This window comes from Rhynchophorus ferrugineus, unplaced genomic scaffold, assembly GCF_030347505.1.
Source record: "Rhynchophorus ferrugineus isolate W39M unplaced genomic scaffold, kcgeb_rfMv2 rfM8, whole genome shotgun sequence".
Classification (NCBI taxonomy): domain Eukaryota; kingdom Metazoa; phylum Arthropoda; class Insecta; order Coleoptera; family Curculionidae; genus Rhynchophorus; species Rhynchophorus ferrugineus.
In genome coordinates, this window is record NW_027472587.1 from 33,293,931 (window position 1) to 33,319,748 (window position 25,818).

Here is a 25,818-nt window from a genome sequence, read left to right on the forward strand (position 1 = left end):
TGCCAAAAAAATGTGTTTTATTTTAGTAGGCCTGGGAAATTTCAATTGATCTGTTATTTCAGTAAAATGACTGTTTCTATTGACATTCCAGATTATATATATATATATATATATATATATATATATATATATATATATATATATATATATATATATATATATATATATATATATATATACATCAGTGTACTGCTGGCTTTAATTTCAATTTAATTGGTTGAAAAAAAATTATTCGGTACATTTCATAACTAGTCTGATTATTTTTCCCATCATTGATATTCCCCATGCTAATCGATTTTTAAATATATATTAAGAATAAGGAGGTTTTCATGGGGCAAACTGACCTCAGCTGGTCGGAAAATCTCTATCGCTTATTGTTCGTTTTACCCTGGGGAAACCAGTTTAGATGCCGGCTCGCTAAAATAGATATATTACCGAAAATAGTTGGAATTTCAAGAAATCATATTAAAAACAATTTCTTAAAGGTTTTAAGGTCTTGAAGGAATTAAAATGCGAGGATGTTCGAGACCCCCTTAAGAATATACTTCATTACTCTTTAGCATACTCTTAATTCAGTTGGTCATTTATTATAATTGATTTTAAATATTTAAATATAAACTTACAAAACATATGATACATAACATGTGATAGCTAGATGCAAGAACAGCAAAAATCAATGATGTTCAGTCAATATATGATATGAAGTTCTTACTATTTCTTGATCACTGTTATCAAAAATCAATAATCACAAATCAATTATGTTCAATCAATATATGATATGAATCAAAAATCATAAAAATGGACGGATAGCTCTTTTTAACTTTTCACTACGATAATGTAAAATGTCACATTTCTTTTCTTCGCCAGTTTTTCATAAAAAAATCCAACAGATCAATCTATTGTAGAAAAGCCGTATTCCCCTGACTGAACTCTGTCAATTTTATTTCTAAGGTCTTACTATTTCTTGATCACTGTATCATCTATACAATATGACCTATACTGCTCAATTATATTTTTAATTATATTACAGTTAAAAGTAAAAAATGAACCTAGTTTTGAATAAAAAACAAATTATATAAAAATTATTTAATTCTTAAAAACTTTCCTCATCTGTAAAAAACACATAAATATTGATAAACACTGTTTCATTAAGAGTAATATCCATATTTCATGTCATTTGCACGGAACATAACTAGTGTATTAATTAAATATATAATGGCTAAATGTAGGACATATTTCTAAGCTTCAATAAATTTACTAAATTAGTATATAGTTATATATATATATATATATATATATATATATATATATATATATATATATATATATATATTTGTTAGCAGTTTCATTTTGCAGACCTAGTTGGGAGGTACAAAGAATCAGTAGTTTTTAAAATTTTAAAATTATATCTATAAATGTTTTTAAATGTGTTCACTGCAATTAAAAAACATGGTTTAATAACTGACGGTACATGATTACTAAACATATGATGAAAGAATAATAGCTTTTAATTGTTTAAATATCTTTTTTACGTAGACATATTTTTGCTAACTACAGTTTTCAAAATTTTATTACAAAAATGTCCAATAATGATTTTGACGGTTTTGATGACTCTTGTAATATTATATACTACAGTGCTTCTGAAAGGCTACAGTCCATAGTACATTCTAGATATAAACATAGTATTATTTGTTAGTAAAGGAGTACGCATATGGGGTTTGTTATTTATATGTCGAGTTTATGAATGAAAAGACAGTAATCACTACATAGTATAAAACAAAGTCGCCTTTTCTGTCCCTATATCCCTATGTGCGCTTAAATCTTTAAAACTACGCAACGGATTTTGATGCGGTTTTTTTCAATAGATAGGGTGATTCAAGAGGAAGGTTTATATGTATAATACATGCATAATATACTAAGGCAACATTGCTAATTTTAGAGGTTTCTAACGTGATGTCGTAAATTAACCTATTTTTTTAGGCTTATTTAGCAATTAGCAAAAACGCTGCCTAACCCTACGAGTTAGATCAAATTAATGTACTACAGTATTGTACACCATAAAAAGGTCTACAAAAAAGTCCACGATGGTATATGTTTATCTTTTAGGGATAACCCACATAAACCATTTTTATTGTTTACTTTTTACGTGAGAAAATGGCTTATTTACGAAGCTATTTTAAGCAATATGGCATTAATCCTTATCGAATTAAGTACCTTAAATACAGTGTGCAATTAATATAGATCAGTATGGTTCCTTACAGCATGTAAATTAAACAAATATTTTCGGAGATATTACAAATTTAAAATTTGCGTTTGCGGCGGGCGGTACCGGCCGGACACGCATGGCAAATTATTTTTTAGGTGTTTTTAATTTCATTAAAATCGTATTTTAAGTTGATTTTATTAAAATCGTAGTTTAAGTTATTCCAGTAAAAAAAAGAACTGAATAGAATAGATATCTTTTGTTTTTTATGATTGTTGATTATCATTTGTATCTAAATGGTAAGTATTTAGATGTTTTTTACTGCGGCACATAGGTACCAATAATATGGCAATTTGTTCATAGGTAGGTAATCATACATAAGTCTAGAACTGAGTCAACTTTGTTCAGAAATTATAAAGTTATGTCTGGAAGACGTCGTCGTTCGAACATAGTACACAAAGAGATGAAGAATCGTCAACAGAACGTGAAGCTCGACTCAGTCAGCTTAGGGATAGATATAGAGCTGAGAGAGAGAGAGAGAGAGAGAGAGAGAGAGAGAGAGAGAGAGAGAGAGAGAATCTTCAATAGGTTCAATCGTGAGGTTCGCGGCAGCCGGGATCGAGATAGGCATTCGGTTCAGAGAGATAGAGAATCGTCAGTAGAGCGTGAGGCTCAACTCAGTCAGCTTAGGGATAGACATAGAGCTGATAGAGAGAGAGAATCTTCAGTAGAGCGTGAGGTTCGCCGCAGACGAGATAGGGATAGACATCGAGTACAGAGAGCCAGAGAATCATCAGCACGAGTTACTAATTCATGGGTAAATAAAGAAAATTCTGCCATGAATTACGATCCTTCGATTTCTTACAAGGACGATCGTATAGTATCAATAGGTACTATGTCAGTAGTATGTGAATATTGCTTGGCATTGAAATTCAAGGACGAATCAAAAGACATGTGTTGCTTACAAGGAAAAGTAAGGTAAAAAGAAAGCTGAAACGTTGTGTATAAAGAAATCCTGTAATATATTAATTGTTGTAAAAATAAAATAAATACATAGGTGAAAATGTAAAAAGTAAATAAGTAAAAATGTGTAATGTAATAAAAATTGTATGAATTTAGATATTCCAAAGATAGCAGGAAATCTTCATAGTAAGTATAGGGGAAGAGGAATTGTTTTACTCCAAATTTAATGCGTGCAGGCCAAGGGCAGTAATGAATGAACCAAAAATACTGGATCGATTTTAATCATGTTTTCATTGAGTGACATAGGCATATATATTTTATGCCCGTGCAAAGTCGGAGCGGGCCGCTATGTTTTTATATACAACGTTCATATTTTTTCTGTAGTGTATTTAATTTAGTATCAGCATTGCACCCGTGCGAAGCCGGGGCGGGTCGCTAGTTTATTAATAAAAATGGCTTATTAATAATTTTTTTTGGTCATTGTTTTGGTGGTTGTTTCAGCCGATATGTAAGAGTTTGCATTGTCATGATGGTTCTGAATGGCAATGGCTGTTGAATTTGGCTCTTCTTGGATGAGCACATACATTTGGTGCTCAGATGCATTGATCCAAATTTCGTAACCTATGCAGATGTTATACACAGCTTTTGGTGCACCGCGATTGTATTCTAGATCACTTCTTTGTACCAATTGATACGAGCATCCTCGTGAGCGTTTGTCAAATTATGCAGAATCCAATGTGAAGAAATAAGTTAAACATTTATGCAACATCTTTTTGATGCTCGTCATATTGATATAACGCCCAAGAATAGCTCAGCCTCCGGCGACCTTGCAATATTATTTCCCAGGGAGCATCAATGTTTTCTGACACAACAACTCATCAGCACGACATTCGTCCCTAAGTTAACTACGACCATAACTAAATTCGTTACACAAACGGTCCACAGTAGCCAAAGATGAGGCTCTCGTGATACTCCACATCGGAAATCGTCGCACATATTCACGAGTTAACTTAATTTTTGGACTGAGACAAAATTTTCAGTTCATTATAAACGCGGACCAGCATTCTAAGAAAGGTTGCAGTTAAAAAGGTCAAACTTCCAATTGAATATGTCTGATGGAGCCTGCCAATATTTAATCTTACCAAAGCTCAACATATACAAACTTCATTTCACAACATTTTTAACATCTCTTTTCGATACGAATAAACTAAAAATACCCATTTATAATTAAACAAATAAATATTAAGAGAAAACAAACTCGCTAACAGTTATATTCATAACATTTAAGCTCAAAAACTTCGCAATGCAGGTACCTGTATCCAACCATAACAGAAGATAATTTAAAGTTTCGATGAGTTGTTCGCAAAAGTAATTCAAAACCTTACTCTGAACCCCGCTGATACATAAAAAACTTATTAGCAATATCCCTTAGCTTAAACAACTACGTGGCATTGTAAAAGGAATAAAAACCGACGAAGAGAACGCCAGCTAAAACCTTATTTATTAGTCTGTTCGTGGTGGATTGGATTTACAGAATGGGCAGTTAATATGAAAAATACGATATTCGTCTGAGACTTGTAATGCTTCAGATTTACCTTTATCGATAAAAAACGTAATAGAAATCTATAAATAATTATTATTCGATTGAAACTATTTACGGATCATCTCCTGGGCTGAATTTTTATAGACAATAATGATGGATTTTTGACATAAATTTTTCCTAACAGCTTTTTAATTATGTTAAAAATATCCAGTTTAATTTCAACGATGTAATCTTTACGAATAATGTTATTTTTATGTTCTAATTGAAGGGAAAATACCTTATAGGTCATTGAAGTGTCGAAATCGTCTGAAGATTATGGTATTTTCATGTTTGGCAAAAGAAGAACTTTAGGATTTTTTTAACCACCGTCCGTTTTTGCTAGTAACAGGTCAATTGAAAAGTCCCCGCCCTGACATATAGATGGCGCTACTATATTTAAATATATATCTTTTTTAGTTAGCCCTAACGCTCGTAAGATTCGTGTATAAATTTGACAGCTGTCGGATCATTAGTTTGTGAATTATAGCATTTTGAGTGAAGCAACATTTGTTATTGTAAGAAAATGGATAAAAAGGAATTTCGCGTGTTGATAAAATATAGCTTTTTGAAGGGAAAACATACAGTTGAAACAAAAACTTGGATTGATGCCTAGTTTCCGGACACTGCCCCAGGAAAATCAATCATCAAGGATTGGTATGCTATGTTTAGACGTGGTGAAATGAGCACCGAAGACGGTGAACGCAGTGTACGACCAGAAGAGGTTGTTACCGACGAAAACATTTAAAAAATCCACAAAATGATTTTAAATGACCGTAAATTGAAATGGAACAAAATAGCAGACACTCTAAAGATATCAACTGAACGTGTACATCATATCATTCACGAATATTTGGGTATGAGAAAGCTCCGTGCAAAGTCGATGCCGCGCGAGCTCACATTTGACCAAAAACAACCAGTTGATGATTCGGAGCAATGTTTGAAGATGATCAAGCGTAATAAATCCGAGTTTTTGCATCGATGCGTGACAATGGATGAAACATGGCTCCATCATTTCACTCTGAAGTCCAATCGGGTGTCATTCGAGTGGACTGCACACGATGAACCCACTCCAAGGCATGGGAAAATGCAACGGTCGGCTGGCAAGGTTATGGCGTCTGTATTTTGGGATGCGCATGGAATAATTTTCATTGACTACCTTGAAAAAGGAAGGACCACCAACAGCGACTACCACATAGCGTTATTGGACCGCTTGAAGAAAAAGAAAATTGTGCTTCACTAAGACAATGCACAGTGTCAGTCAGTGAAAACGACGACAAAAATCCATGAATTGGGCTTCGAAATGCTTCCTCATCTACCGTAATCTACAGATCTAGCCCCCAGTGACTATTTCCTGTTCTCAGATCTCAAAAGAGTGCTCGGTGAGAAGAAATTTTCGTCAAATGAAGAGGTGATCGCCGAAACTGAGGCCTATTTTGAAGCAAACGATGTTTTATTCACCTATTATTATAAACTACACCAATATGTTAAAACCAAAGTTAATGCTAGTCTATAGAAATTAATAGCGAACAAAAAAGTTTAACAAGTTTCTGAGATGCATTCCCTTTAGAATATAACGGCCTTCTACCTCCATCAAATTCGCTAATTCTGTTTATATACGTAAACTACAAACTAAAAATGACAAAATAAACTCCTTTTGTCTGCGGAGATCTAAAATAAAGATTAAGGAAAGTTGATGTAACTATCGGGCGGTTAAAGTCGTCCAAAACCAACACGCAAAGACCCTTTGGGATTTCTAAGTCCGGGGATACAGATAGATCGAGACCAATACCCCAGATATCGCTGTGTATCACGAAGAGACAGGTTCGACATTGATGTGACGATACCCAGAAATGCCGTAACCACAAGAAAAGACCGATAACAATAAAATGAATGACAATAATATGCTACTAAAAGAAAGAACCAATTAATTATGTAATTATATAATGAAAATATAATTAAGTATTTAAATTAACGATAAACAAAGTCTGTAAAACGTGACAGTATAATTTAGAGACGTAATCAAAAAATAGTAAGATTTTCCTGAATATTAATGCGGGATAGAACGTCATCTGCCATTTAGTGTCAGTTTTTACTGTTCAATTTTGTCTGTTCACAAGATTTTACAAGCAAGATTTTACCATTTTTACAGTGAACAAAAACATTGCATTTTAAATTGCAAGAACATTTTCGAGTGACTAATCGTTGAAAATATTATATTAATTATCTTAAAAAAAAACATATGACATATATGAGTGCTACAGTTCATTAAAAGTGGTCCACACGTTATGGAAAATTAGTCTCGCTTTGGTTGGTCATCAAAGTCTTCAACTGTTAAGTTAATGTGCAGTGTCAAAAATGTGAAAATTGTCATTTAAGTATTTGAAAATATTGTATTTATGGAAAAAAAAACCGTTGGATTTTATCATATCATTATAGTAATCTCTCATAGCCCATAATTGTGAACAATTTTTCGCCAAAAATTCAACAAATACCACCGAAGGTCCTCATTCCTAAACTCAAAATACTATTTCAATTTCTTCACATTGGATCCTACATAATTTGACAAACGCTTGCAAGGATGCTCGTGTCAATTGGTGCAAAGAAATGGTCTAGCAATACAATCGCGGTGCACCAAAAGCTGTGTATAACATCTGCATAGGTTACGAAATTTGGATCTATGCATGTGAGCACCAAATATATGCCATTGCCATTGCCATTCAAAGCCATCATGGCAATGCTCTCACATATCGGCTGAAACAATCACCTAATTAGCTGACCAAAAGAAATTGATGGGTTACCCTCCGCACAGCCTTGGTTGAGTATTAAATAGCTATTTTATATATATATATATATATATATATATATATATATATAATATATATAATATTATATATATAATATATATATATATATATATATTATATATATATATATATATATATATATATATATATAAATATATATATAATTAGCATTTTTAACCTGCTTCAAGAAAGGAGGAAGTTCTATGTTCGGTATATATATTTTCTTCTTATATATATTTTTTAACGTATATTCGCCGATTTCTCCGTCAGTTGTGGGCCGATTTTCAAAATTATTTTTTTATTCGAAAGGGTATGCTCTTCCGAAGTGGTCCCATTGAAACCAAGTTAGGATTTGATAGGGGAAAGGGGGGAGATCGAGGGAACACCTCAAATTTCAAAGGCATGTACAATGTTTTCACATATTTTTTATTTAAAATAATCAGATATTGGCGTATAATGTTATGCTGAATTGATATGAAGTAAAATGGGAAGTAGTTCAGTGTAAAATAAGTCAGTTTGAAGACTTCTATGTGATTTTGAAAGTTCTGTGGTCTACCAATTGATCGCCTAAGTAATACAAAAATTAAATTACAGACAAAACAAATCTAATTTTTTGCTAGGCACTGACTTCAAAGTGATCACATCATCAGTAGTAGTTAAAATAATATTGTAAAAAGATAAATAAGTTTAGGTAGGTATTAAGCTAAATTGTATGTATATAGTAGAATATAAAATACATGTAGTATATAGGTTAAACAAGTTTTTTGTTTATATTTATTTAGTTATTGCAATGATTATTATGTACATATTTTATTTGAAAACTTTTTTTGTGTTAAAAATCTAAGTTTGATTATTTTTTTACTTTTTAGTGAGTTCCTTATTTATATTTTGAAGTCGGTTTAATTTTTATGTGAAAAATATTTTATTGAAATGAATGGATTATTTGTAAGCATAAGCGTATTATTTCAGAAGGGTCATTGAAGGTTTTGAAACAAGTTTGGATACATTATAAACAATACAGTTCGTATTGTGTGGAAAACTTACTGGAAAAGGTACATTTGCAGCATTTATCTCAAACGGAAATTATAGTATATCTTACCTTCTACCCTTATCTCCATACTAACTATCTACTTTAACGGCCCAATCTACCCCAAGCGACTTATACATAAAATTTTAGTTGTCGTTTTTTGGATATTTATTTGACTTTTTTTACAATCTACCGTGGTGGTTTAGTTTAATGGATATTGCCGATTGGTTTCATGTATCAGTAAGCTAGAAGGGTGATTTTTTGACTATATTTTCCGAAGAAATTAATTTTATAGGATATACCTTGTAATAACAGACAGAATTTGCCTCGATAAAACTTATCAAAGTTTTAATTATGTTTTGTTGTCATTAAATAACGATTTCTGGATAATAAACTTTATAAGCCTAAGCAAATCGAAAATGTTATAAGGTTTATTTTTTCTTGGGCGAGTTAGTATATTGTGGGTGTTACACGAAAACTTGCTCAGTTTTGACTGTAAAATGTAAGAATTTTTAATAATATGGAAACGGTTATTTATTTTTCCAAATTTATATCACCTTTTTTAAGATTAAAGAAATTTTTACGACAATACTTAACTTATTAAGCATTAGCTAATTTTGTATTTATGTTGCTTTTGTGAATATTTACAGATGTATAACTATAATGGAGTACAGACTGAAATAATTCAACGAAAGGGTATAATATAATATAAATATATATAAGTATAATTTAATATATAAACTAATATATATGAAGGATGTATAAATAAAATTGTATATTAGACAAAAAGGTAAAATAAACGAAAACACAGAAGATAAACAAAAAGAAAGATTGGAGATAAACTAAATTAGTAAAATAAGAAACAACATGAAATACTGTAGGTTTATTTCTCCCATATAGTAAAAAAATTATCTGTGTTTAGTTGTGAATATATTCTCTAAAGAGTTGGGGGTATAATAGTTGACCCTGATTTTGCTTCGTTACCTCTGAAAAATTTTATATATTTGGTGATTTTTTAGATTTGGTTTGATCTTGTTTTCGTTCTGGTTAACGGACCAAGTTTCATCATTTGTTAATCTATGTTGATGCGAAACAAAATCGAGGCATTTTTAAAACGAATGAAGAACGGTAAAGCCGTGTTTGATTGGATTGGAAAGAAATTAATGTTTCTAACTGATGTGAAGGTTAGATCACACACAGTTTTACCGTATTTCTCTAACAGCAAACATTGAGAGAGATAAGCTGAGGAATTTTGAAGCACCAGCTTATAGCCTGGACCTTGCCCTCTGCTCTTGGTTTCTGCAAAACTATCTTGATGATGTAAAGCTAGCTTTAACAAAAGGTATGAAAATCACTGGGTACAGTTAAAAACGACCAAAATGACGCATATGTTATTGAGTGCTAGAAAGTTATATGAATAAATTCAGTGTGAAAGATATGAATTAAAAAACGAAATTACTTTTCCGCCAACACATTCCAATCAAATAAGGATAAAAATCAAAGTCTGATAAAATTAAAATTAATATAATATGCACAGAGACCTTAAAACTTTAGTTTGAAATAACATTACAAAATTATAAACGCAACGTTTTTTGTTTGCAAAACATAAATAGTAAAAATCACCGAATTTATTACCTAAAAGGTTCTGTTTTTTTTTCTGGAAAAGGTATATTTGCAGCATTTAGCTCTAACGGAGGTTATAGTATACCTTACCTTATACCCTTATCTCCATACTAACTATCTACTTTATCGGCCCAATCTACCCCAAGAGACTTATAAATAAAGTTTTAGTTGTCGTTTTTTCGATATCTATTTGACTTTTTTTTACAATCTACCGTGGTAGTTTAGTTTAATGGATATTGCCGATTGGTTTCATGCATGAATAAGGTAAAAGGGTGATTTTTTGACTATATTTCCCGAAAAAATTAATTTTATAGGATATACCCTGTAATAACAAACAGAACTTGCCTCGATAAAACTTATCGAAGTTTTAATTATGTTTTGTTGTCATTAAATAACGATTTCTGGATAATAAACTTATAAGCCTAAGCAAATCGAAAATGTTATAAGGTTAATTTTTTCTTGGGCGAGTTAGTAGAATGTGGGTGTTTCAGGATAACTTGCTCAGTTTTGACATAAAATGTAAGAATTTTTAATAATATGGAAACGGTTTTTTTTTCCAAATTTATATCACCTTTTTTAAGATCAAAAAAATTGTCACGACAAAACTTATTAAACGTTAGCATATTTTGTATTTATGTTGTTTTTGTGAATATTTACGGATGTATAAGTCTAATGGAGTACAGACTGAAATAATTCAACGAAAGGTAGAAATGGAATAAGTATAATATAATATATAGTCTAATATATATGAAGGATGTATCGATAAAATTGTATATTAGACAAAAAGGTAAAATAAATGAAAACACAGAAGACAAACAAAAAGAAAGATTGGAGATAAACTATATTAGTAAAATAAGAAACAACATGAAATATTGTAGGTTTATTTCACCCGTGTAGTAAAAAAATTATCTGTGTTTAGTTGTGAATATATTCTCTAAAGAGTTGGGGGTATAATAGTTGACTCTGAGAGGTCTAAGGATTTCAGATATGAGGAAAATACATTAGACAGTACGTTACAGATAATGCATCACTGAAGATAGTCACACGTTTATTATATTATACAGCTTCTGTATTGTGTGTTATTCTCAGTTTATCGTTATTTGACGTGATGGTTATGTTAACCGAGTTTATTTTATGTAGTTTATTACATTTTAGAAGTAGAGCTAATTAATGAGTTTATTGATTTCATTAACTTATTTTACTTATAGAGCTAAGTGTTATATTGTTATATGTCCTTGTACCATTCAAAATTTAGTTTTAAATAAATAAAAGTCATTTAGCTGTGAATATTGTTAAACCATCGACCATATATTTGGGGAAATTTCATCTAGGTGAGTATCTATTCGATAGTATCAATTCTATAATTCATTCATCATATTTTAGACAAGTCCGTGCAAAGCCACCAAAGGCGTATTGTAATTGCTGTGACCTAACATAATCTACTGGAATTTGGACAAAAGTTTACGGATTCCAGAGGCTCTGATTCTCAGTCGTAGACTATTGGAGTTTGGAGCCATGAAAACTTGAGAAATCAGGGTATACCATGAAAATTTTAGTAGAAACTCTGCTATTCAGAATATCATTAAAGGCAAACTGGAGCGAGAAGCTACAGGCGATAACCAGAAATAATTTAATTACAACTATAGGCTCTTCAGACGGGACAATGGTAAGTTCTTTGGTCGTTTTTTTTGGGAGGGAGGTATTATATTGCGCGACTGATACGGTTCTGGTTATAAAGACTGTGTATTCGGCGTGTGTTAAAACTAAATGGTGTTTAAAATGGCGACTAAAAGATGACTGACACAGTATAGTTTTTCGCCATTCAACAGTTGCTATTTCTTTCTGTAAAACAAGTAGTTCGAATATGTCAAATAGTTGAGAAAATCAATGTCTGGTATGATATTCCAGTTATCTCTTTCAAGAATATCCGTAATTAGGTACCGTACTTAATCTGCATTTTCGTTACACACGAATTAAACCTGATTTATTTTTTAGAATATTAAAATATTATATCGTTTTTTAAAATGTTTTTCATCAAGCCTAAATGTTTACCTACATAAATAAATAAAAATAACCCATTAAATTTACGTTATAGGTGTTCAAAATGTCATTTGACCGAACGTATTTTTAAATGCTCGTATTGTGATATACCCGGCAGATATTGATCCATTTTGCACGTCATAGATAAGGTTGGAGAAAAAGTAATTTCGGATTTTCTTAGCAGACGGCAGAAATTCTTACATCCTGATATTATTAAACGAAACCATGCTATGCTGTGTCAGAAAGGTATTTATAAAATATTGTAGATACAATATAACATCATTTGATTATTCATTCAAACTTGTTGCTTTGCAGTTCTGGTTTTTATGAAGTGCGTGTTTAAGTGTACACCAGTGTGAAATAATCAATCTCGCTCTAGTTGAAGAATTGTTGAAAAAGCAGATTTCTTTTTTATTAATCTCTTAGCACGTAAATAATCTGTCCATGTGCAATAAGTATTATTGTATGATTTCCATTATATAATATAACCATCCTAACATATAGATACTATTTTAACTTATTCTAAAGACTATTCTAACTTATTTTAGAGATTATTGTCTAACTAAAACTATATCTCTCTAGCCCACGCACTACATTGTCATCGCGCACATTTAACTGTTTGGCGGGTGGATTGAGATCTCTCAGAGTACTTGACATTAGCACTTTGAATCACACTCGTTATAGGTTCTAAAAGGATATCGTGTTGAATCAGTTTCTTGGACACGTAATATGGGGTATCGACGATGACTCGCAACACTTTATTCTGGAACCTCTGGAGGATATCTATGTTAGGTTTATTAGTAGTAACCCACAGTTCAATACCATAAGTATTGACCTTGTGATCTAATGATAACTTCGATTTACGCCCTATCAGCCAATATATTTGGTTTAATTTAAGCCCAAGTTGTTTATGTTTTGTCACTATATGTTTTTCCCATGTTAAACGTCAATCAAAATGCAGAAAAAGCAGATGAAATTCATAATCATATCGAGTTAGTGTGCCATATTTTTCTATATCTGGACCAACAACTAATTTGGAAAAACAGTATATTTTAAAATATAAACAACTTATGTATACGGCAAGCCCAATATACCATAGGTTTAAGAGGTCTAAATATAAAGTACAGTACTACCACCGTACAGTCCCTAATTAAATCATTCGAGAGCTTACAGAAAAATAGCCTACACACTTAACGTCAAGTGCCAATCGGTTGAAATCTGCGTGATAACAAACGAACATAGATTTATACGAAAAATACCATCTAATCGGATTAATAGACCTATAGACTACAGATATTTTTTACGTGTCATTTATATAACTTATTGCCTATTGGGCAGATCGTTGAATCAGTAAGGCTAGCAATAAAAATACACAAAATAATTATTTCGATCATAGAGAAATGTCCTATTTCAAATACTAAGTATAAATAATTTATCACTTCTCGTAAGTGATAAATCACGAAAACTATATTTTTGAAGTTATTGCTACATTATACCATCAATGCCATTAAAATGAAACATCATTGTTAATGTCAGCAATTTTTTATAGTCAATAATCAGAACGGAATAATTATTTTTGCTTGTCATCAGTAAAATATTCGTTAAACTAATGAGAATAGAGAACGTACGATTTGTTAATTTAAATTTGATTTATATCAACTATCGCGAATTAATTTCTGAAACTCAGTGAATGCAAAGCCCGAATTAGCTTCTTCCTCATTACACGCTTCATTGCGTGTTAAAATTTTGAAAGCACAGAGTTAATGTTTAATGTAGTCGAATGAAGGACAGTCAGGTGGTAAATTATCTGTCAAATATATGAAAAAAATATGGCACATGATCTGAATTAATACAATACAGGATACCATAAAATATTTATAGGAGTGGGGGAAATATTATATTCATATATCAAGTTAATGGTTTGAAATATTAGGTGTATCATTTGATGTTTATTATCTTCGTTACTCTACAATAGTTTAAATGATGTAAGTAATGTATTTGCTATTTACAGCAGACATATATCGGAAGAAAATTCTTTTTTTTACTTCAAAAGTTTTGCCAATAACATCACAAGGGATGTTGCAAAATCCTCAACATTTTGTGTTTTATTGTGTTTCCATTGTATTATTTTATTAACAACTACAGGTGACTTATAAAGTCTATGAAAAGAACACATTCTTCTTGATAATAAAAGTCTGAAAATTGGCGATGGTAAGCTCCCTGGATGCGATGTAAGCTCGCAGACGAAACAGCTCCTTCGAAGCGTTCCCAACAAATGCGAAAACCCAAGCTATAAGAATTAAGTGATATATAACAGATCACTTGAAAAGTCCCCGGCCTACCATAGTAAAACACAATTTTTGGCAATTTTTTTTTATTCAACATAGTTCCCTTCAAGGGTGATACACTGATTATAGCGACCCTCCAACTTTTCGATACCATTTTTGTAGTACAATTTGTCCTTTGTTTCAAAATAGGCCTCAGTTTTGACGATCACCTCCTCATTGCCAGTCGACTATCGCGATTTTCTACGCTTTGGAGAGGGCTCGTCGTGTGCAGTCCACTCGGACGACTGTCGATGGACTTTGGAGTGAAATGATGGAACCATGATTCATCCATTATCACAAATCTACGCAAAAACTCGGGTTTATTACGCTTGATCATCTTCAAAGACTGTTCCGAATCATCAACCTGTCTTTTTTTTGGTCAAAAGTGAGCTCGCGCGGCACCTACTTTGGACAGAGCTTTCTCATACCCAAATATTCGTGAATGATATGATGTACACGTTCAGTTGATATCTTTAGAGTGTCTGCTATTTTGTTCCATTTCAATTTACGGTCATTTAAAATCATTTTGTGGATTTTTTAAATGTTTTCGTCGGTAACAACCTCTTTTACGTCGTACACTGCGTTCACCGTCTTCGGTGCTCATTTAACCACGTCTAAACTTAGCGTATCAATCCTTGATGGTTGCTTTTCCTGGGGTTGTTTCCGGAAACTCGGCATCAAGCCAAGTTTTTGCATCAACTGTATTTTTTCCCTACAAAAGCAATATTTTATCAACGCGCGAAATTCCTTTTTATCCATTTTTTTCACAATAACAAAAGTTGCTTCACTCAAAAGGTTATAATTCACAAACTAATAATCGGACAGCTGTCAAACTCATACACACATCTTTTGAGGGTTAGCGCTAAGTAAAAAACGTATGGGTTTAATTCTAGTTGCGCTATCTATGAGTCAGGCCGGGGATTTTTCAAGACTATTTATTTATCGTCTTGCAGTATGTTTGAGATGAAAATGAACAACAGGGCTAATTCATGTTGATGTCGATCTCCATCTTCCATGTTTGCTGTTCATGCTCCATGTTTGCACAGTGCGATGATGTATGGGTTTATCTGCTGCTCTTCTTCACTCATGAAGTAGATTTTTAAGAATTTTAGATCGAGACATTGAAAACAACCAATTCCATGACATATTTGGATCTCTATCTTCAATATTGATTGTTTTATTGTTATATGTGTTTATATTCGAATGATTTTAGACAAAATTTAAAAAAATCCTAGAACCCTATCGCGATGTCTGATTGTGAATCTAAACTACCAAGGAACCCAATCAAATACATACAAAACATCACTAAAATCGGTCCAGCGCTTGTTTATTTGATAGTTTTAGATTATAGCCGTTTCATAAAACCTTGTTAAATCAAAGTTATTTAACACACATAAAAAAACTAATCGCCTTTCCTCCTAGTTTTTCCCCCGTTTCGGTAAACTCTCGACCCATTAACATTCCGTTCAGCATTTAACGACTATTTTAATGTAGCTCCTTTTTGCTACTAACCGTACATGAGCATAAAACTAAATTTTTAAAAGGGGACATCTTATTAAAGTGGAACGTAGTCTACCCCCGTCCCTTCCTGTAATGTGAAAGTTTAACGAGGGTCAAACCCAACCCTTCAAGACCGTCTTCCGTGCCCCTCACCACTACACTCGGGGCCCTCGAACAACTTAAACTTACCAAAAGGTTTTGTCGTTCGTCAGAGTGTTTCGTATTTGTTTCAACTCCTCTTGTTCTTGACGGTATTGAAAATTGTCTAAAATGTTTGAAGCGATGTTTCGATATATATATATATATATATATATATATATATATATATATATATATATATATATATATATATATATATATATATATATATATATATATATATATATATATACACGTTTCATTTCAATTGCTACCCATTTATCAGTGCTGAAGCTAAACAAAAAAGATGCCGGTTTAACACAAAGCCGTTAAGAGCGTAATAATAGAACAATTAAGCTGGAACTTTTGATTGGAACTTAGGAGAAGTTGTATGAATTTGTCCGTTGCTATTTTGCTTATCAAATGAATAATGAGAAGGTTTTATTTAGGCTGAAATGTTATCTCATTATGATAACATTTATAAATATTTAAAAAGTAAATTATGTTTATAGATAATGTGTATATATAATATTAATGTTTATATTTCTTAAATATTTTATAAAACTGTGATAAGAATATAAAAAAAAGTTTTCGTTTGTAATATTTTCGTCTATTTTTTACTGGCAATCCTCTGTAATCTGAATCGGTCTTACTTGGGATTCTGAAGAGAGTCCTAGAGACCTTCCCAAAAGATATTATCAAAGCCTGATTACTGAGGTGACCGAGACGGTAGTTTCTTATGATCTCAGTCACGAGACTGGATGTGCAAAGCTTGCTCAAAAGTATAGCAATTTAGAAATTTCAAGAACTGTATTGATTGGACTGGTATAGTTCTTTGATGATGTGCTGGCAAGCATATTTACATAGTATCTATACATTTTCAGCCTTATTGGTTGTTTACATTTTTGTCATCTGGTGAAAGTTCATATCTACAATATAATAAAGAAACGTTTCTTGATATTGTATTAAACCATCTGGTATATAATATTATAGTATATTATTACTTTGCCTTGACATTTTAAATAATTAATTAATGTAGTTGATTAAATAAAATTATTAATTAAATATTATTTTTTAAACATTTTATTTTAAATTTATTGTAGATATACATTTATACCATTTATAACGTACGAATATTAACAATTAAACTATATGGAATACAATATTATAGAATATAATTGTTAATTTACCTAGGTGGTCCCATTAAAACCAAGTTAATATTTAAAGGGGGAAGGGGGGGGGTTATCTAGGGATACCATCAAATATCAAAGGCACGTAGAAAGTTTATATATATTTTTTTTTATCAAAAATAATTTGTGTATAATGTTATTCCTGAAATGATGTGACGAAAAATCGGAAGTAGTTCGGTATAGAAGCCATTCAGTTTGCTTTTTAAACACTAACCATATCATATGAGAAACTGTAGAAATATTGAAGGCAACTGTTTTAATGGTGTAACGGTTAAAACCTTAAGCGCACATGCGGGGTCGCGGATTCGATTAACAACGAGAGCAGAAATTGTTTTTGTTCTAGTTTGGTTGGAACATTTCTCAAATCACCTATAATATGTAGCGGACCCGGGGCCTCAAGCGCTCCTTATTTTCAATCATTGTTCCTTTATTCCTATTTATTTTATATATAACTTTAGCTTTATATTATATTAGCCTTATACGAGCTGCACTTTCACTTGGGCTATCTATTGTAATAATTAATAAAATGACTGCGTAATTTATTGAGTAAAAATCTAACACTAAAAAGAGAAAAACAAAATGTTCTTAACAAAAAAATTGAACCGACTTCAAAGTATAAATAAGGAACTCACAAAAAGTAAAAATTAAATTATCAAATATAATTTATTTTAACATTATAGTACATCGAAAAACTACAGTTAATTATACAGCCACAATAGTTCATAGTTTAGAGTTATAACCTCTTATCACTATTGCTTTCAAGAATTTTGCATACGTCTGATAACCTGACGACTTTGACAGTTCACGTGTACGAAATGATCAGACAATATAGTGTCTCTTTTTAACTAGAATAAAATGAGAAGGAAAATAGTGTCTTATTCTAAAACGAATTTTCAAATTGCGACTGGCAATATATTGAACATCTTGATGACGTATGTACAAAAAAACTTTGAATAGACTATGTAAGAAATAGGTCCTTAGTATCAAAGATGATTGATGCCCAGTTTTCGGCAGGATAGGTATTTAATTATATTAAAATCCTTAGTTGTTTTAGATTTAAGGCCTTGGACATGCTCTTTCTTTCCATGAGAAATAGTAGTGCATCCTGAGCCCCAATATTTTAGCCATTGATTTTGTTGGTATGAATTTATTACCCAAAATGAGGGAATGATACCTTAGAAAGTCTTAATTCTATAGAAATGGATGACAGATTATTTTGACGCTGATATTTTAAAACCTAAAAAGGTAGGCCACTGAGTGGTGGTATCCAGACAATTCTGCATTGTACTGGATGCAGCGTTCAAACTTGGCGAAGAACAAAAAGAGTTATATATCTTCAGAAAAAAAAAGACTGGTGTGGTGTTATTAGGTTTTTTCTTTTAATATATAATATTCTTTAAGATGAGGCTGATATTTACGAAGACATAAAAGTCCCACGTCAAGTATGTTTTTGTAATTTATCAAGTAGGCATTAACGCGGCTTAACTCAAATTACAACAAAACAGTACGTACCTAACCTAAAAATGTCAATCTCCTTCGCTACGTTAATAAAAAATGAACGTTAATACCGATATAAAGCGAAAAAAAGAGAGGTTTGTTTTGTGTTGGTGGAGATATTTCTTAATCAGTTTGCTGAGGCCGCTTTTTAATAAAGGGGAATTTTTAAATCGCCCGACGTGAAAACGGAAAATTTGCCTCCAGTACAGTGCACGTGGCTGAATACTCGAGCAATTTCGGGGAGGCATGGCCGAGCTCTGGGCTGATTATATTAAGATAATATTCGGCAGGAAAAAACGAACATTATATCCCTGTTATTAAGATCTCGGTCACGTCGAAAAATCCATTCAAGTAGTTTTCTCTCGGGCTATTATATTATGCTGTTTTAATTTACTGTGTACAGAGCGGTTATCAGATTTCGCGCTTTTTATTTGCGCGGAATCCTTGGAGGGAGGCGTTTCGAGATTAATTAAATAAATATATTCGCTTTTATAAAGCTTAAAACAACAATAACACTCCAGCTTGACGTTTACTGTTCTAAACCAGACGATGGTCGGTTGCTCAAAGTACCCTTCAATTACATCCCAGAAAATCGTTGGCGTTGCTAGCACCCCGCCCGTGTTCAACATCTGAGATTATTTTCTAAGAAGTCAATTGAAAAGCCTCGGCTTACCATAGTAAAACACATTTTTGGCAATTCGTTTTTTTATTCAACATAATTCCTTTAAAGGGTAATACACTGATTATAGTGACCCTCCAACTTTTCGATAATAATTTTTGTAGTACGATTTGTCCTTTGCTTCAAAATAGGCCTCAGTTTCGTCGATCCCCTCTTCATTCGACGAACATTTTCAACAATACGAGCCGGGGCCAGATCTGGCGAATATGGTGAATGAGGAAGCAATAGGAAGACCAATTCATATATTTTTGCCATCGTTTTCACTAACTTGTGACACAGTGTATTGTCTTAGTGAAGCAGCACTTTCCTTTTCCTCAAATGCGGCATCCCAAAATCCAGACGCCATCATCTTGCCAGCCGATTGTTGCGTTTTCCCACGTTTTGGAGCGGCTTCATCGTGTGTAGTCCACTCGGATGACTATCGATTGGACTTTGAAGCGAAATGATGGAGTTTCATCCATTGTCACATATCGACGCAAAAACTCGGGTTTATCACGCTTGATCATCTTCAAACACTGCTCCGAATCATCAACTTGTCGTTGTTTATGGTTAAAAGTGAGCTCGAGCAGCACCCACTTTGCACAGAGAAGAGCTTTCTCATACCCAAATATTCGTGAATGATACGATGCACACGTTCAGTTATTATCTTTAGAGTGTCTGCTATTTCATTCAGCTTCAATTTACGGTCATTCAAAATCATTTTGCGGATTTTAATGTTTGCATTTGCATTTTAATGGAGTTTAATGTTTGCGTCAGTAACAACGTCTTTTGAGCGACCATTGCGTTCACCATCTTCGGTGCTCATTTCACCACGTCTAAACTAAGCATACCAACATTCCTGGGACAGCGTCCGGAAATTCGGCATCAAGCCAAGTGTTTACTTCAACTGTATTTTTTCTCTTCAAAAAGCAATATTTTATCAACACGCGAAATTCCTTTTTATCTATTTTTTTCACAATAACAAAAATTGCTTCACTCAAAATGCTATAATTCACAAACTAATGATCCGACAGCTGTAAAATTTATACACGCATCTTTTGAGTGTTAGGGCTAAGTCAAAAACATATGGATTTAATTCTAGTAGCGACATCTAGTGTCAGACCGGGGACTTTTCAATTGACCTGTTATATCTTCTTGGCGAAAAGGTCAAAAGGAAAAGGGGAAATCATAACGTGGACACCCACATCCAACTTTTTATATTTATATTTCAATTAAAAAGATTGAACATTCGTATTTCAACACCAATAAGGTTACTCATCATGCATAAAGTAGCCGAAACCAGTTAAAAATATTCCAAATGATCTTGATTATAAGCCTAAATAGATTGTAAAAAGAGTCCGGTTCGAAACTATTATAAATCCATCACCGGCCGGTAAGTGATCTGGTTCGCATTTACCGTAAATACGTACCAGGACCGGTAATAAAATTCGAGATACTTTAATGGACGACAAAAAATTGACTAACGCTCGAAAGATAAACGTCCCGGACGCGAATCGGGATCGTTAACGGAAAATAGTTAAATTCTAAAATCAATAAACTGGAACTTTTATGATTTAACTTTTATACAGACCGTTCCGTGAAATATATTAATACAGCATTAACGATAACACCTCGTTTCCTGTGGAGAAATAACCTAAAAAATATATTACATAAAGTAACTCAAAAAGTTTTGAAGTTCTTAAGTTATTTTACTAATATCAAGACAATAAAAATATGGTCACGACAAAGAGGTATATAACAAAACAATCAATAATATGAAACACTTTGATTTTGATAATTTAGTAAAGGCCTTTGCCAAAATGCCTCGTTTTCGTGAATGTCGTTTATTTTATTTTGTTTAAATATGAAGTGTGGTGATAGATTCTTATTATGTTCAAGAAATAAATCCTTAGTAACCAATAAAACATCATTTAGATAAACTACTCATTTTAAAAGTGATCTAATCATATAAATATACCAACTATATATACATAATACTTTTATGCTATATATTAATAATATTAAGTACCTTGCGATAAATGTTGATGCAAAAGTTCGTGGAAAGAGTATATCAAAAAGAAAATGAATTTGAATTAAAATACAAAAAATGTATTGTTTTTTGTTGAAATGTGACGATCAAACACTCTTATAAAACATATCATGATATCCGTTATATATCAGTTATCGGTTTTGGTTTCAATAACTTAAGGTGGCGACTGTAATGTTAAAGATCGGGAACGACCTGGAGGACCAAAGAAGTTCCAAGACAATGACTTATTGGAAGAAAGCTCAGTCTAAACTCTCAAATAATTTTCAAACAGCTTAGTAGTTGATCAATCAAGTATTTTCAGATGTTTATATGTAAAACGAAAGATCCAAAAGAGAGGAAAATGGCTACTATACGAATATACTGAAAATTAATGACGTATTCTTACAAAACAGATCTCTTGCATAAAAGAATTCGGACATATGTTGAAAGTTATTTTACTAATATCAAGACAATAAAAATATGGTCACGACAAAGAGGTATATAACACAACAACCAATAATATGAAACACTTTGATTTTGATAATTTATTAAAGGCCTTTGCCAAAATGCCTTGTTTTCATGAATGTCGTTTATTTTATTTTGTTTAAATATGAGGGGTGGTGATAGATTCTCATTATGTTCAAGAAATAAATCCATCAATAAAACATCAACTAGATAAACTACTCATTTTAAAAGTGATTTAATCATATAAACTTACCAACCATATATACATAATACTTTTATGCCATATATTAATAATATTAAGTACCTTGGGATAAATGTTGATGCAAAAGTTCGTGGAAAGAGTATATCAAAAAGAAAACAAATTATGAATTAAAATACAAAAATTGTATTTTTTTTTGTTGAAATGTGACGATCAAACACTCTTATAAAACATATCATGATATCCGTTACATATCAGTTATCGCTTTTGGTTTTAATAACTTGTGTAATAAGTGGCGACTGTAATGTTAATCATCGGGAACAACCTGGAGGACCAAAGAAGTTCCAAGACAATGACTTATTGGAAGAAAGCTCAGTCTAAACTCTCAAATAATTTTCAAACAGCTTAGTAGTTGATTAATCAAGTATTTTCAGATGTTTATATGTAAAACGAAAGATCCAAAAGAGAGGAAAATGGCTACTATACGAATATACTGAAAATTAATGATGTATTCTTACAAAACAGATCTCTTGCATAAAAGAATTCGGACATATGTTGAAAGTTATTTTACTAATATCAAGACAATAAAAATATGGTCACGACAAAGAGGTATATAACACAACAACCAATATTATGAAACACTTTGATTTTGATAATTTATTAAAGGCCTTTGCCAAAATGCCTTGTTTTCATGAATGTCGTTTATTTTATTTTGTTTAAATATGAGGGGTGGTGATAGATTCTCATTATGTTCAAGAAATAAATCCAGCAATAAAACATCAACTAGATAAACTACTCATTTTAAAAGTGATTTAATCACATAAACTTACCAACCATATATACATAATACTTTTATGCCATATATTAATAATATTAAGTACCTTGCGATAAATGTTGATGCAAAAGTTCGTGGAAAGAGTATATCAAAAAGAAAATGAATTTGAATTAAAATACAAAAAATGTATTGTTTTTTGTTGAAATGTGACGATCAAACACTTATAAAACATATCATGATATCCGTTGCATATCAGTTATGGCTTTTGGTTTCAATAACTTGTGTAATAAGTGGCGACTGTAATGTTAATGATCGGGAACGACCTGGAGGACCAAAGAAGTTCCAAGACAATGACTTATTGGAAGAAAGCTCAGTCTAAACTCTCAAAGAATTTTCAAACAGCTTAGTAGTTGATTAATCAAGTATTTCCCGATGTTTAGGGGAAAATGGCTACTACACGAAAATACTGAAAATGAATGATCTATTCTTACAAAACAGATCTTTTGCATAAGAGAATTCGGACATACGTTGCAAGAGTTGTGAACAATACACTGTCACGGTTCCGGGAAGTTCTGCTGTTATACAAAATGTTTTCTTAACATTATATGTGTTTTTCCTTCTTCCACACAAGCTAGAACCAAAACAATTGTTGAAGAATATAGAAGAAACATTTATAAAATACATCATGAGTCACAAGGAAGCACGCAAAGGCTTCCAAGGTTGTTTTTGATAACGGAAATGATGTCTGGAACAGTGTATATGTAGAGAAAATATATACTGAGGGGAATACTAATTAAATATGTAGACATTAAGTCCAGAATTAGTACCGCCTGGGGCTTTCCAAATACACAATGTTTTCTTAGGGTGTTATTTGTTTTTAATATATTCATATATGTTCCCAGAAACTAATCATATCCAGGTAATCTTTTGGAAAGTATAAACGTTTACATTTAATCATTCTATTTATGCTAAAGAATCTTTCGAATCTTAACAAGGACTGTTTATTATATTTCGCACAGTTTCTGGCGCAACGTTCATAATTTCTAACAGCAATGAAACCGGCATTCGGTTTTTGGTGTTTCATAAACATATTTTATGTCTACTCCTCATGAGGTCGTTCCAACAAAATGCTGTTCAAGCAACAAAGAATTTTTAGAAAATGTTTGGAAAATTTTAATATATTGGTGGTAGTTTCTCTCAGTGACGTTATCGTCTTCCTCATAACTTAATAATTCATTCTTTTATTTCCATATACCGTAACATTTAAAAGAATAACTTCATTATAGATAAATCAAGTCAAGTACTGAATATATCAGAAATCCCGTCCAATTTTAAATATTCTCTTTGAAACATTTTATTCATTATTTTTACCGTTGGGAACTATCGACTGAAAACAGTATCAATGAAAATCACACATAGGCAGGCAACCAGCCATCCAGTCAATCCTTTTGTGTTACTTTTGATTATATAATGAATAAATATAATATAGATTATATAATAATACATAGAATGAAGTATTGTTGAGAATATGGAAGAACAAAGGTAAGTTGTGACAAAAATATAACATAATAAACAGTTTTTAACAAAAAAATTGAACCGACTTCAAAAAATAAATAAGGAGCTCTCTAAAAATTACAAGATAATCAACTAACCGACCACTTTATAGTCGGTGCCGAACCCAAACAGTTATATTAGTTTAGATTTGTTTTGTTGGTAATTTAATTTTGTGTATATTCACAAAATTATATTATTCTTTTTTGTATAGTTTGTTGCTCGACACTGACTTCAAAGTCATCAGTTGGTAGTTGTTAAAATAATATTGTAAATAGACAAACAGGTTTAGGGAGGTATTAAGCTAAATTGCGTGTATATAGTGGAATATAAAAATATGTGATAGGCTATATAAGGTTTTTGTTTACTTTTATATAGTTATTACAACGATTATTATGTACATAGTTTATATTAAAATGTTTTCTTTTTATGTAGATTGGATTATTGAGTTTGATTGTTTATTAATTTTTAGTGAGCTCCTTATTTATTTTTTGAAGTCGGTTGAATTTTTTTGTTAAAAGTAATTTTTTTTTCTATTTTTAGTGTTAGATATTTATTAAATAAATTACGCAGTTATTTTATTTAATATTACAATAGCAGGCGAAGTACAGGTGCAGCCCATATGAAAAAAAAATAGGAATCAGGCTCCGAGGTCTGCTACCTAGCCTAGGTGATTTGGCAAATGTTTTAACTAAACAACAACAAAAAATTATTGTACTCGCCGGGAATCGAACCCGCAACCTCCGTTTGGGAGCTAAACGCTTTAAGTACTACACCATAGAAGCAGTTGTCTACAATACTTTTCCGAGGCCTTATATGCTACAGTTAGTGCTTAAAAAACAAACTGAATGGCTTTTGCACTGAACGACTTCCGATTTTCTGTCGCATCAACGGAGCAATAACATTATACCCAAATATCTGGTTATTTTAGATAAAAAATATGTGAATACTTTGTACGTGCCTTTGAAATTTCAGCGTTTCTATCGATTTCCCCTCCCTCCCCACAACAGATCCTGATTTAGTTCCAATAGTACCACCTCGGAAGTGCTCTTTTTCGCGCATGAATCTTTTCGAAAAATATTGCTGAACAATATATCTATATAGAATAAGTTGAAGAAAATTTTCACCCAAGCTCACAGGATTCAACAGTGATCCTGTCAACCTGCTTGAAGTAATATCAAAGGAAATAAAATCAAAGGATTCGATTATTCCAAAGAATATTAAATTTACATATAAACAAACTGTTA

General features: G+C 31.8%; 1 protein-coding gene across 4 annotated transcripts in view; it reads right to left on the reverse strand.

Moving 5' to 3' along the window:
* The window catches only part of Trpm (Transient receptor potential cation channel, subfamily M), a 245,845-nt gene that overhangs the window by 118,882 nt on the left and 101,145 nt on the right, over positions 1-25,818 (reverse strand). The window lies entirely within an intron of this gene.